This window comes from Sminthopsis crassicaudata, chromosome 1, assembly GCF_048593235.1.
Source record: "Sminthopsis crassicaudata isolate SCR6 chromosome 1, ASM4859323v1, whole genome shotgun sequence".
Lineage (NCBI taxonomy): Eukaryota > Metazoa > Chordata > Mammalia > Dasyuromorphia > Dasyuridae > Sminthopsis > Sminthopsis crassicaudata.
This window is the reverse complement of record NC_133617.1, coordinates 128,333,161-128,349,129: the sequence shown is the minus strand read 5'-3', so window position 1 is coordinate 128,349,129 and position 15,969 is coordinate 128,333,161.

Genomic DNA, 15,969 nt, shown 5'->3' with positions numbered 1-15,969 from the left:
AACATTACATTAATTGTTGAAGTTTTAAATAAGACTTTTCTGTCTAATGACTCCTAGATTGTTGTACAACTAAAGCATCACAACTTCATTTTGTTTTTGAATTGTTATGTGTGTATATATATATATATATATATATATATATATATATATATATATATATATATATATATATATATATTTTTTTTTTTTGGGGGGGGGTGAGGCAACTGGGGGCAAGTGACTTGCCTAGAATCACCCAAGTAGTAAGTATTAAACATTTGAGGCTGGATATTTACATCCAGGTCCTCCTGACTTCAGAACCAGTGCTCTATCCACTGTGACATCTAGCTGCCCCTTGAATTTTGAACTTTTGAATATTGACAACTTTTTTGGTTTTGCTAAAAAATTAACCAAATGTAACAAATATGAGAATGATTTTCCAATTGTAATGTAGTATTCTTTAAAGAGGAAAATACATGAAACACAGCTGGTTTCATTGTATTGCAAAAAAACTATTAGAAGCATTATTTTTTGGAACTGTCATTTTGACAGGTAATGCTTATAATGATGAATGAAAACAGAAATAAAATTATGCAATACACATAGTCATGTTCATTGAAGATTTTGTGCCAATATAAATTACAGAGAATGAAGAAATGAAGACATAATGAATGAAAAAAATGAATGAAGAAATAGAGATTATCTTAAAAATTTGGCAAGATCCTCCAAACTAAATCAGATAGTTTGATACTTGTTAATTTGTGAAAAAGACCAATTGAGTTAACCACTTAGATCACATAAGTACTCATATCATGTCACACCTTCCTTCCCAATCTCATTTTCACAAAATTATTTATGGACATGAAACTTTGTCCTATTCCTATAATCAATCAGTTTTATTTTATATTTAATATAAAGCAGCAAGTTTGCTTTTATATTTTATATATCACTTTCTCATTTGCCATCTTATCCTATTTTTATCTATCCTTTTTCAAATTCTATCCTACAATTACTCTCAGCATTCACCTTTTGTTATTGTTCTAGAATTGAACTTATCAGTGAAAAAGATCACAAAAATTAATTATTTATTGTATCTTCATAGAAGATGATAGTTTACTAAGTTGGGAATCATTTCATAATCATCCATTTTTGTGCAGTCACATAATGAATTAGTACAATATTCAACAATAAATTAATATAAAGTAGAAAGGTGATGACAGAATAATCATAACACCTATTGAAGCAAATTGTTGATGATTTTTAAAATGGAAAATGGATAAATGTGAAAACATTGATGCTGATTTCTTATGCAAATTTAACTTATATAAAGTGATCATATAGTGAGGAAGCCATATAATGCCATAAACAATATCAGGCAATGATGTTGATATCCTTGCAAAATGAATAGAAATGCAGACAAAAGTAATAAGAAGTGTTCATTATAGAAGCCTATTTGCAAAAAAAAGTCCAGAAAACAATAGGTGAAGACAAGATCAATATCATCTTCAAGGCAACAAAATTGGAAAGGAAAGGAGGGATCAATAGAATAATTGTTATACATGCTGACTGAGTCACAACAATCCAATGGGACTTATAAGTGATTTTTAAGAGCCAAAACAATTGGAAAACTCAAGATTTCCTAAATTTCAACTAATGCCAATGGAACAAAAATATTTACATTCGAAGACATCAGTATTTCATAACCAATAGGAAGAAGTTAAAATAGTATTTCTCAACATTATGATACAAATGTATGGATCAAGCCAAACATATATAGAATCAATTTTTCTTGAAGGTGGTACAGTATTTAAAACACTGATATGCCTAGTTTCAAGATATTAGAAAAGAGGGACATATTAAATGACTAGGAGAAAATCAAAGCAACATTATTTTTACTAAATAAATGAAGTTAAGGCATGAACAAATATTTACTAATATCTTACTTCATCTTCATAAAATTTTTATATGAAACAATATATTTACTGAAGGTATTTTTGATGTGTTACCTTATCTAGGAGCTCTCTATATGCATGAAATCATAGGTCCAGTCCCTGTTCTTCATGAATATGTGTATAGGTAGACATAGCCACAAATAAATGAATATATTTGTATACATACATGTATAAATATATATGCAAACATGCATATCCATATATATATGTACATATATACCTATAGAATACATGTATTCTATAAACACATAAAGATGTCTGCTTGCCAAAATGATTTACTATTGTACCTTGCACAGAATCCAAAGAGAAAAGTAATTCATAAAATTTTCTAGCAACTCTTATTGGCAAATTATTTCATGATTGCTTCACCCTCCTCTAACATGTCACATGGTATTCTTCATAAGATATTTGATCAATCAAAATAAATTGTTTTAGAAGCCTATGCCAGAAAAAATGAAAATATGAAAAGGCCTATTGGTCAGATTATGACATTGAGTTAGAAAGATAGTCCTCCAAGTAAGTGATCCAATCTCTGAGAAAGCAACTATAGATGGAAAAATATTGTGAATGGATTAAAGAAGCTTAGCTTGACTCTATTTGTGAAAAATGTATCCCATATTATCATCTTTAGCATTTTAGCTTAATCTATGAATAATTATCCAATGTGCATTAGTATGAATAGAAATATGGCATAAATATAATATAATACAATAATAAAACATTTTATTATGATCAATGTTTATGTCAGTAATTTCCAACATACTAAATGAATGGATAATGGACTATCATGGACTCTGAAGAATAAAAATTGAAGATGAACTAAAGTAAAAATCATGGTAGGCATGAGTAGTCTGTCATATATCACCAACAATAAATTAAATGCAAGAATACAAATATACATATAAATAAAATTTGGTCAATATATAATAAGAAAAGGAAATAGCCAATTATACAATGAAAAGAAGTTATAATAGGGAGCTTAAATGTTGCTGTATTCACACAAAATATCAAAAAGAATTTCAGAAATATGGTCAATCCTTTGGATAGATCCCCCATAAATGATTTTTGAAAAAAAATGAGCAAACATTTCATAATATAAGAAGATGTTATAGAGATTTTCATTTATATCCATGGAAGAATTCTCCAAAGCAGAAATTCTTAAGACTCATCAGATTTCACAGAATTATGGTCTTTCATTAGTGCTTCTTCTGTAAGATGAGTTTTTTAGCAAAGTGTGTCTAGAATTTGCTCATAGAAGCCAGAGACTTCCAGCAAATATCAATATAGATAGCATCCTTTCTCAAAGTTTATCACATATTTGTGCCAGTTTGGGAATTTATATTGGGTAAAACATCATGAATTACATATCCAGGTGGTCTGTAGTAAGTATTTCCCAAGCAACATCAATTCTACTTTTATTATGAGTTTCATAGAGATGTGCTAAGTTAGGCTTTTACCATTCTGTTCATAGATATTTCAACTGCTATTCTAAATGACTTTTCTAGACATGTCCAACTGGATTATGTTCAGAACAGAACTATATTTTCCCCAAAAAATGTACCTTCTTGAAAATTACCACATATTGGTTGTTCCTTCCCTCCCTCAATTTTATTGACTTTCCACTATATTTGTGGTATCCAATACCATTTTGCCAGGTGTCCTGATTTACTTCTTCTTATTCATCCTTGATTTTGCATTCCTTCTCACACCCTATATTTAATCCTTTTTTTTTTTTTGTTCTTGCAAAGCAAAGTGTATTGTAAAGAATATGATTTATTTTGCATTTTATTGACCAAGTAATTCATCATTACTTTCTCTTTTCTCTCCTCATTAGCTTGTTTGTTTCTAATCCTCTGACACTAATTTAAATTCTCCTTTACTTCATCATAATCTTTTTTTCTTTTTCTTTTATGATTTATTTTTCCTTTTCTGCCTTCAAAATAACTTTCTCTTACAAGTCCAAAAAAACCCACTTTGCATCTAGCTGTTTTTTTATGATTGTGTCTTGAGTTGAATTAAACATAAAGAAGAATTATTCAAGTACTCTTAGTTTCTTCTGAAGCAGGAAGATCACGTTGTATTTAATACCAATTATGGTTGATGAGCCTTTCTAGAAAAAAAATACACACTTAGAAAAGTATTTTATACATTCTTTGTGAGAGTTAATTTGGGATTTTTGCCTTATGAAGTTCTAATTAAACTCCAAATCTCTTTGGTATCCCTGGAAAATTCCCTGGCCAAGCCAAATTGTATGTTTTCTGCACCTGCTTATCATATTGCTGAGTCCCTGGCCCAGTGGGTATTCCTGGGAACTCAGCCTGCATATACCCACTTCTTTCTCTGGTAATCCTTGCTAATCTTCTCAGGTGTTAGTAATTACTAAGTGTTTACTTATTCAGGAACATCTAAAATTACTTTACCTAATAATTAAATGTTATAGGAAAATCAAATGAACCCTTAGCTAGAATATTTTGTTTTGTGGGGCAAAGTATCTTGGAAAACACCACTCTATCAAAAATAGTACCTATAAGGAACCAAGGTGGTGGAGTAAAACCATGAAGGTTCTTCAGCTTTCTCAGTTTCCCTCGAAAACCACATGAAACCAAACTTCTGAACAGAATCTAATGGAATGAAACTACTCTTCAGCTCAAGATAGACTGAAAATACTTTAAGAAAGGTAAATTTCACTGTAGTAAAAAGGGTGTTCAGATCAGTTCAGATACACTCCAGTAAAGCTGATGAGTCTTAATCACAGCAAATTAGCAACTGAGACCCTCAGTCCTGACTCAGTAGAAGAGCAGAGCAGTGGAGCAGCTTCCAATCCCAGCTGAAAAGGCAAATTCTGGGAAACCAGACTGTTTCCTGAGAACAAAGAGCAAAGCTTTCCTCTGCAAACATAAGGGGTAGCTATGCTCAAAACCAAGGCTCAAAGCTGCACAGGAAATGCCAAAAGAAAAGAAAAAAATGAGCAAGAAACAGAAAAGAATCTTGACCATATTAATCTATTATGGTGACAGGGTAAATTTGGTTCCTTTCATTTGAGTAATCATTGGATTTAAGTGATTGGAAAAATTTCATGAATTGGCCTTACCATCTCACTAAACTCACTACTTTCAGTCATATAAGTTAAAATAGAAGGAAACATATAAAAAAACAATATTGTGTGGACATGACTATAACCCTCCATTAGCCCAGAACTCTAGACACCTCCTGACAGATCTTTTTCAGTGTGCATAGCTTCAGACTCTATAATATGGTGTTTGGTCACAGGTCCTTAAGGATATCTTTGTGAATTATTATAGTTCTAACATTAGTAGCACAATTGCATGGTTTACTATATATTTTTTAAAATGAAGAAGAATGAGATTTTTGGACTAGACATTTAATATTTTTGAAATACTTCTTGATTTATTTAGATATGGTCTGTATATAAATGAACAGTTAGACTATGACATATTAGAATGATTGTTTTTAAGAAAATTCTAATTTGTACTTTTAAATTTGATACTCCCAAAACAATTAAGCAATTGCTTTTACAAATAATAACAGAAATCTGTTGAATATTTTTTTCCCAGTAATGTAATTGTAAGGATAGAGAATTGTGATTTCTTTGGAAGTTCTACTTCAGAAACCTACTCTCCAAGATATGTGAGAAATCTTAGTCTTTCAATGTTTCTTGAGACAATGAATAATTGAGTAAATTTACTTCATGTGAAAGGTAGAACTTTGATATAGGTTTTCCAAGTCCAATGTTTAAGATTAATTTATTTACTGAGTCATTTTCCATCTTACATAAATTATAAGTAAAAAATTAACATTGTTATATTACTTGTAAAAAAAAAATCCCAAAACTATTTATTCCATTTTTGATGTTTTATTATGTATTCTCTTATATTTAAAAATTGACTAAAGTTTTTATGAACTTCAATATATATGAAATCCAAAATATTGAAAAAATAAAATAACTGATTGATCTTTCCTAATTTAACACAAGTACAAGCAAATACAAATTGTATTAACATTCCTATACGTTTTATAATCATCATCACATCTACTTTCTAAAATATAGTAATTATGGCTAGATTTTCTAAACTATATGATAATCATTTGCAAAGTCTTTATATGTATACATAAATAGATATTTAATCACAATTAAATTCATTATAATGTTTGTATTAATTATAATGATCCTGAGACATTCTGAGATCTTAAAACCTTTTGTGACTTTGTATTCTTTTGGTCTCTTGGAAGTTTTGACACTTTTAATTAATGTTCTAGCTGATCCCATCTATTACATATGAGCAGTATGGACCATAAAACTTAAATTATATATAGTCAAAATATCCATTTGCAGCTTACAGTCAAGGAGTTCTGGTTTGATTATTGTAATCAATAACCCAATACCAATAACACAAACCAGCCATAATACATCCCTTTCTTCTTTAACAGCTAAGTTTCCTTGATATTGGGTGACATCTCTCAAAATTTCCCATGAGTTCTATTTTTAATGAAACATTCATAACTATCTTCTTTGTTTCCCCTTCAAACAGTGAGAACATCCTTGATCATTTTTACAAGTGGTCACATTTCTTGGCTTAGGCCCAGTTGTTTCTGAGCCTCTGAACCCTGCAGCTTTTCAACAAACTAGGCCACAATTGGATTTGTGTAAGTCATAGTTCTTGTATCTGGAGACTCCTGGGCCATAATAAATAGTTAGTCAGCTGAATAGATAAATGGACAGCTAGAAAGATGATAGCTATGATTAGTAAAGATATAGATATAACTTGTGTGTGTGTGTGTGTGTGTGTGTGTGTGTGTGTGTGTAATTTCAGAATTGCCTCTGGCCTAATAGTGTAATTTGAAGAATCTAGCTACTTCATCAAACCTACATCTATGATTGATTATAAAAATATCTTTTGGGCAAGATCGAAACTGGAACATAGCAGGATTAACAATCTAGTTTTTTGTTGAATTGGCTGAACTAATTAATGACAAAATATTTTATTGTTCTATGTAAGGAGACAGATTTGGTCTATATTGATCATGCCAATTATAAGATGGTGCCCTTTACCAGAGGCTACTGAGATACAAAAAAAAAGAGTGATTTATTCTAGTGTGGGTTATATGTGTAGATTTCTAAGGACTGATTAGGCTAAGTGGGGAAATTTAATCATGGAATGTTAGTTCTGGGTATTAATAAAATAGAATGAAAATGTTCTCATGCTCTATATCTCATCTACTTATTAGCATTCTAACTCACATTCAGGAATGAAAGAGAATTGAGACTGAACTAGAATTAATTGTTCATATATCTATTTTATCAACATTAAATTAATTCATGCAAATTAGCAAAATGGATGAAAAAAATTCAACTTGAGAAACATGCATATTATATGCTCAAAGGCCATTGTTTATATTGCAGCCAGTCCAAATACCTTACTGTTATCTATATGGCATGAAATCCTCAAAACAAAGGGAAGGAATGTCAGACTGACATGGCAATTATGTCTGTTATACAGCTCTTTGTCTTCACTGTTAATGACTGATCTATAGGCAATAGTGCACTGGTAAGTATCACATAATAAGATATCATGGGGAAAATGTAACCACGACAAACATTTAAGTGAAATATACATGCACACCTTCTCCATCACTTACTTAAAGCTAAACAATCAACAAAACAATATATCAAGTCCTAGTTTGTTGAAATTGCTAATTTCATATCTGTAAATGCTCAATTGTAATTTAATTATTGATTCACCGAGCTAGCATAGGCTAGCCCAACACCCCCCCAGAATAGACTAGATAAACCTTCTATGATTCTAAAATTCCCCATTGTTCACCTTAGAATAGAGTTTGTAATACCCAGAAATTCTTCTTTAATTCAACCTGACTTGTTTGAAACATTTGCTCTTGAATGATGGCTACTAACCTCCAGGTAGTGCTCATTAAATTAAATTTCTTCCCTTAAAATATCTGCATGAACAACAACAACAAAATTCGGTTCTGCACATATATATATATATATATATATATATATATATATGTATACATATATATATATATATGTTGTACCTAGGATATACTATAAGATATTTAATATATATGGGAATGCCTGTCATCTAGGGGAGGGGGTGGAGGGAAGGAGGGGAAAAATTCAGAACAGAAGGGAGTGCAAGGGATAATGTTATAAAAAATTACCTATGCATATGTACTGTCAAAAATGTTATAATTATAAAATTAATTTTAAAAAAAGATCTGCATGAGGGACTATAAAGGAAACCTAACCTGTGATGTCATTAGCTCTTTAATGTTCCTAGTGTCTTTCAGTGCTAACTTTACATAATCTCCATGTTTTTATCTAATCTAAGTAGATATTTTCTTCATTTCCCTCCCTGCCTCTCACAATGTTTCTGAATTCATGTTGTCATTATTCATAATGATCCATTGATCACCAATCTTTCAGATATGTACCAGCATTTCTTCTAACTCTCTAGAGTATCTACCTCAAAATCATTTAAATCAACCTGGACCTGAATTGCAATACCTCTATATTACTGAGAAGTAGTAATCCAGGTTATACTTTGGTATAAAGGACATATAAAGTATTATGCTCTTTTGTGAATACTAAATTTTGTAAAATACACTGAAAAGCCAGAATATAAACTGAGAAGTATGACCTGGACAGTGAGGAAATTGAAGATTGGAGATGATGCATTGTGGCAAAATAGAAAGAATAACAGAAATGGAGTCAGGAAAAAAAGAGCTCAAATCTTGCCTACAATACTTAGCATGTATGTCCAAGGGCACAAATCTAAGTTTCTTCATTAATTAAATAGAAATAGTAAAATCTACAGATAATTTTTTTCTAAGTTGATTCTGAAGATTATATGTGTATACACACCTGCACACACATATGCTTATAGGCACATCTAAGTATTTATATATGTGTGTGTGTGTGTGTGTGTGTGTGTGTGTGTGTGTGTGTGTGTGTATTATTTATGTGGCTATCAGATTTGCATATGTGTATATGTATGTACATGTTTTCATTTCAATGAGTTTAAAATAATGTATGAAAGAGACAAGTATTGTATAATGAATGATTTTATTACTGCTGGAGTAGATTTCACAAGTGAAATAACTTGGATTTTTTATTAAGTAGAAGATAGGGTAACAGATAAGTGTTGCTTTATACCACATGGCACATTAGTGCACAATAGTTATTTACTAAAAAAAAAATGTCATTTTTTATAACTCAGAAATTTAATAAGATGTACAATTATGAATGATTTTGATACAGAAGTTTTAAAAATACATAATTGAATTTTAATACTACTAACCATTACAGATATTATTCTTTTCATAGTAAGAAATTTGGAATCTTCATGCTTTCAACTAGTGATCTTGAAACTGGCATGTTTATTGTTGCTCACAGTGGTAGCTTCAGGGTCTGTGGACAGTTTATAAAGCTGAAATCCACATTTATTTCTTCTGGTTTTAGTTTCTGGACTGAAGACAATCATGAAACATAAGTAATCATAATCAAAAAGTTCACCTCCAGAAACTAGTACAGCTCATTTCTCAGTATATAACAAAAGTGATGGATCCCTGTGGATAAATAAAAACCAAGAAAACATTTCTACCTAACTATAGGAGACAAGCAACAATTTTTTCCTCATTTATAAAATGACAGTTTTGCACTGGATGTTTTCTAGGGTGTCCTCCTTTCTTTAAATGATTTGATCTTCCAAACCTAAGAAAAGGGAAAGGAAAGAAAACAATTCAAATTATGAAATCTGAGATTAGATTAGAGAAAATATGCAGAAAGTAAAGGGAGATAAAAGAGCCATGTGCAAGGAAATCAACCTCTTTTTGCATCTGTATTAAATTATATTTTAAAATATATTCAGGAGATGAGATAAAGGAAATCACAAATTCTGCTTTGAGAGAGAAAGAGAGAAGGAGTGAGGGCAAGGGAGAGAGATTGTCTTCAGTCCAGATGGTTGAGGAGGAGAAACCAAGCCCTGTATTATATTGCTCTGGCATTGTTTCTGATTCTGCCATTTGCATTTGTCCTAGTATGAACTAGCAACCATGTGATTTAATTTTTGGCTGTCACATTCACTTCTAGACCCTGAAAGAGTGGCAAAATGGATATAGTGAATCAGGCTTGGAGTCGGGAAGATCAGGATTCAAGTCTTGTCTTTCACATATACTGGTGGTATCAACTTTGTAAATCACTTAACTAGTTAGCATTTACATAGTGCATTACAATTTGTAAAGAATGTATTTTACAGGTATTATTTCATTTGATCTTTCTAACAACCATGGGGCATAGATGTTATTATTATTACCCATTTTACAGATGAAGAAGCTGAGGTTGACAGAGGTAAAATGATTTATTCACGGCTATTCAACTAAAAAAGGTCTGATGCTGGATTTTAACTTAGGTCATCAGCATTTCAGGTTCAGCTTACCAACCATTGCACTACTTAACTTCTTGTGTACATTTCTTTTCTAATACTATAAAAAAGTTTCCTCACCCAAATATGGTCCATAACACTTAAATCATGATCCAGTACTCAACCCCAAGCCTTCTTTATTTTTGTTTTTTGTTGTTCAAAATGCCCATGCTTTAAAGATGACTCTTTATCATGTACTGACTGAGATACAGTATCATGAGACTGATGGTTCAGGACCATATCCCCAGTAAGTTATTCTCTCTCATATCAAAGACTTCTGGGAACATAGCATACCTTTAGAACCGTTTATTAAATTATTATAAAGGGGGTGGAGCCAAGATGGCAGAGAAGATACACGTGAATTTCTAAGCTCCTTTCTTCCCTCAATACCAACTAGCCTCAAAAATAATGCTGGACTGATAAAAACACAAGGATTAGAAGCACAACTTTCTGGAATTTCGACAGAAAAGGTCGGTTCTGAGGGGAGGAAAAAAAGATCAGCACAGACAGTGTTGGTTTGGGGTAGCACACCATGCCAAATGGGCTGGGGAGAACTCTGGAATCAGAGAAGCCACTGAGATAGAAGAATCTGGCACATGCTGAAAGCTCTTCTCTGCTTATAAAACAGCAGATCAGAATATAAATCAAAGGCTGTAACATAGTTACAGTTAAGAACCTGAACAGCAGGGAGCACAGCTTGGGGCAGCCTCTAATCCACATAGTGAAGAGCTCAGCCTGAGTCAGTGGAATTGTTCCTGTAGCGAAACTCCAGCAGCAGCAAATCTCCCATAACAGCGGAACCTTTGCAGCAAGGACTGTACTTCCCATGCAGACACTTTCGATATGAGCGAAGGGGCTTTTCACATCAGCTGCTAATATCCACGGCCCCACAGGAGGCTTTGGCTGGGGTTTGTGACACTTTTTCTGTTCAGCCTCTAGTCTCAGGGCAGTTGCTAGACCACATAGCGGAGGTCCTTCAATAGGCACTCCTTGCAATGCAGCCGTGCTAACCATCTCCCCCAGGGGGGAAGGGAACTTTCTCCCAGAGCTCTCTCTTAGTCCAGACACAGGATAGTGGCAACCTATCCTTGTTTGGGAAGAAGCTGATAAATTTCCTGCCCCAAGGGCAGACCCCACACAGAGTGTTAAAAATGAGTAAGAAACTGAAGAGAATGATTGACACCTTCTATTCAGAGAAAGAGCTGGTGTCCAACCCTGAGGAGGCTAATAGCAGACAGTGTCCAGATAAAACCCTAAAGGGAAATGATACCTGCCCTGCCATCACATAACTCTCTCCTACAAGAGACTATTAAAAAGTTAAGAGAGTTTGAAGAAAAATGGGGAAAGGAAAGAGAAGCTATGATAGAGAATAACAATGTCCTGAAATTGGAGTTGGAAAAAATAAAGAATTCACAGGAGGAGCAGGGAAATAAAATTTGTGTATTAGAAAAAGTTTTAAAAAATCACAGGAAAGTAGGATTTTTGAATTGGAAAAGATAAAAAATTCCCAAGAAAGTAGGATTTGTGATTTGGAAAAAGAAAAGAAATCACTAAAAAAAGAAAAAAAGAAAAAAAAATTAGTGAAATGGAAAAAAAAATTGAATAGAGGAAAATAATTCATTTAAAACTCAATTGAACATATACAAAAAAGAACTAAAAAATGTGAATGTAGAAAATAACTCATTAAAAATCAGGACTGAATAGAAATGAATGATTCATTAAGAACTCAAGAATCAGTCAAATAAAACAAAACAAAACAAAACAAAACAAAACAAACAAACAAAAAAAAAAAGCTGCTGAATAATGTCAAATACTTACTGGGAAAATCTATAGACCAGGAAAACAGATCTAGGAGAGATAATCTGAGGACCATTGGACTTCCTGAAAATTATGATGAAAAAAAGAACCTAGATTCTATTTTACAAGAAACCATCAAAGAGAACTATCCAGAGATAATAGAAACAGAAGAGAAAATAGGTGTCAAAGGAATTCATCGAATACCTTCTGAAAAAGACTCTAAAAAAATAACTCCATAGAACATTGTGCCTAAGCTGCAGAACAAAGGAAAAAATATTGCAAGCAGCTAGGAAAAACAATTCAAATATCAAGGTGCCAGAATAAGAGTCACTCAAGATCTGGCTTCCTCCACATTAAAAGATTGTAGGGCCTGGAACCTGATATTCCTGAAAGGCAAAAGATCAAGGATTGCAACCAAGAATAAACTATCTAGATAAGTTTAGCATTTTCTTCCATGGAAGAAGATGGTCATTTATTGAAACAGAGGAATTCCATTTGTTTCTAAGAAAAAAAACCAGACTTAAACATAAAATTTGATCTACATCCATAAGACTGAAGAGAAGCAGAAAAAGGTAAAAATAACACTTGAGCACTGTATCTCTGTTGTGGATATACAGAAAGTCCACATGTATAATTTGATTTTACTGATATAACTTAAAAAAAAGGAAGTAGTAAAGGGAAGGAGATAGTATCAGAAAAAGGGAAAGGAGAGACAAAAAGAGGGAAACTATATCCTACAAAGAGGCATAGAAATTTTACCACATTGGAGGGAATTTAGAAAGGGGGAGAAACATTGTGTGAATCTTACTCTCATCAGAGTAGGCTCAAAGAAGAAATAATTGACATTTATTTTTCAGAGAATTCTCTCTCACCCAATTATAAGAGGGGAGAGAAAAAAGGAAAAGGAAAAGAGGTATAAGGTAAGGGTACAAGAAAGGAGAAAGGACTTATAAGGAGGGAGAGGGACACTAAAAAGGGAGGGCTGCATGTCACAAGTAGGGTCCATAAATTCAATACTAGGGAAGGGGTTCAGGGGGAACAAGGGGGAAAAAAGCATAATCAGGGGATAATATGATGGCAGAAAATACAGAATTAGTAATTTTAACTGTAAATGTGAATGGGATGAACTATCCCATTAAATGGAGGTGGAAAGCACACTGGATCAAAAGTCAGAACCCTATAATATGTTGTTTACAGGGAACACATTTAAAGCAGGGAGATGCATACAGAGGAAAGGTAAAAGGTTGGAGTAGAATCTATTATTTTTCAGGTGAAGCCAAAAAAGCATAGGTAGCCATCCTTATCTCAGATCAAGCAAAAGCAGAAATTGATCTAATTAAAAGAGAAGGAAACTATATCCTGCTAAAAGGTAGCATAGACAATGAAGCCATATCAATACTAAACATATATGCACCAAGGGGTAAAGCATCTAACTTCCTAAATGAGAAGTTAAGAGAGTTGCAAGAAAAAATAGACAGCAAAACTATAATAGTGGGAGATCTCAACCTTGCACTCTCAGAATTAGATAAATCAAACCACAAAACAAATAAGAAAGAATTTAAAGAGGTAAATAGATCATTAGAAAAAGTAGGTATGATAGATCTTTGGACAAAACTGAATGGTGTTAGAAAGGAGTATACTTTTTTTTCTCAGCAGTCCATGGAACCTATACAACAATTGAACATGTATTGGGACATAAAGATGTCAAAATTAAATGCAGGAAGGTTGAAATAGCAAATGCCTTCTTCTCAGATCACAATGTAATAAAAACTACATTCAACAAGAAGTTAGGGGTAAATAGACCAAAAAGTAATTGGAAACTAAATAATCTCATCTTAAAGAATGATTGGGTGAAACAGCAAATTATAGAAAGAATTAATAATTTCACCCAAGATAATGACAATGATGAGACATCATACCAAAATTTGTGGGATGGAGCTAAAGCAGTAATTAAGGGAAATTTTATATCTTTAGAGGCTTACTTGAATAAAATAGAGAAAGAGAAGATCAATGAATTGGGCCTGCAACATAAAAAGCTAGAAAAAGACCAAATTAAAAAACCCCAACCAAAAACTAAACTTGAAATACTAAAATTAAACGGAGAAATCAATGATATTGAAAGTTAAAAAAATATTGAATTAATACATAAAACCAAGAGTTGGTTTTATGAAAAAGCCAATAAAATAGATAAACCTTTGTAAATCTGATCAGAAAAAGGAAAGAGGAAAATCAAATTCTTAGTCTTACAAATGAAAAGGGGGATCTTTCCACCAATTTAGAGGAAATTAGAGAAATAATAAGGAGTTACTTTATGCAACTTTATGCCAATAATTTTGATACCTTAAGTGAAATGGATGACTTTCTCCAAAAATATAGGCTTCCTACATTAACAGAGGAGGAGATAAATTGCTTAAATAGTCCCATTTCAGAAAAAGAAATAGAACAAGCTATTAATCAACTTCCCAGGAAAAAATCCCTAGGACCAGATGGATTTATATGTTAATTCTACCAAACATTTAAAGAACAATTAGCCCCAATGTTATATAAACTATTTGAAAAAATAGGGTATGAAGGAGTCCTGCCAAACTCCTTTTATGACACAGACATAATATTGATATCTAAACCAGGTAGGTTTAAAACTGAGAAAACTATAGACCAATCTCATTAATGAATATTGATGGCAAAATCTTAAATAAGATATTAGCAAAAATACTTCAGAAAATTATCCCCAGGATAATACACTATGAACAAGTAAGATTTATACCAGGAATGCAGGGCTGGTTGAATATTAGGAAAAGTATTACTATAATTGACCATATTAACAATCAAATTAATAAAAACCATATGATAATCTCAATAGATGCAGAAAAAGTATTTGATAAAATACAACATCCATTCCTACTATAAACACTTGAGAGTATAGGAATAAATGGATTATTCCTTAAAATAGTCAGGACCATATATTTAAGACTGTCAGTAAGTATAATATGTAATTGAGATAAATTAGAACCTTTCCCAGTAAGATCAGGCTTGAAACAAGGTTTTCCATTATCACCATTACTATTCAATATTGTATTAGAAATGCTGGCCTCGGCAATAACAGTCGAGAAAGAGATTAAAGGAATAAGAGTAGGTAATGAGGAAATCAAACTATCACTCTTTGCAGATGATATGATGGTATATTTAGAAACCCCAGATATTCTAATAAAAAAGTTATTAGAAATAATTCACAACTTTAGTAAAGTTGCTGGATCCAAAATCAACCCACATAAATCATCAGCATTTTTATACATCACCAACAAAATGCAACAGCAAGAGATACAAAGAGAAATCCCCTTCCAAACAAATGTCAAGAGTATAAAATATTTGGCAATCCATCTACCAAAGAAAAGTCAGGACTTATATGAGCAAAATTACAAAACACTTGCCACAAAAATAAAGTCAGATTTAAATAATACGAAAGACATTAATTGCTCTTGGATAGGCTGAGCAAATATGATAAAGATGACAATACTCCCCAAACTAATCTATTTATTTAGTGCTATACCAATCAGACTCCCAAGAAACTATTTTAATGACCTAAAAAAATTAACAAAATTCATATGGAAGAATAAGAGGTTGAGAATTTCAAGGGAATTAATGAAAAAAAAAGTCAGATGAAGGTGGTCTAGCTGTACCTGATCTAAAGCTATATTATAAGGCAACAGTAACAAAAACCATTTGGTATTGGTTAAGAAATAGACTAGTCAATCAGTGGAACAGATTAGGTACACAGGACA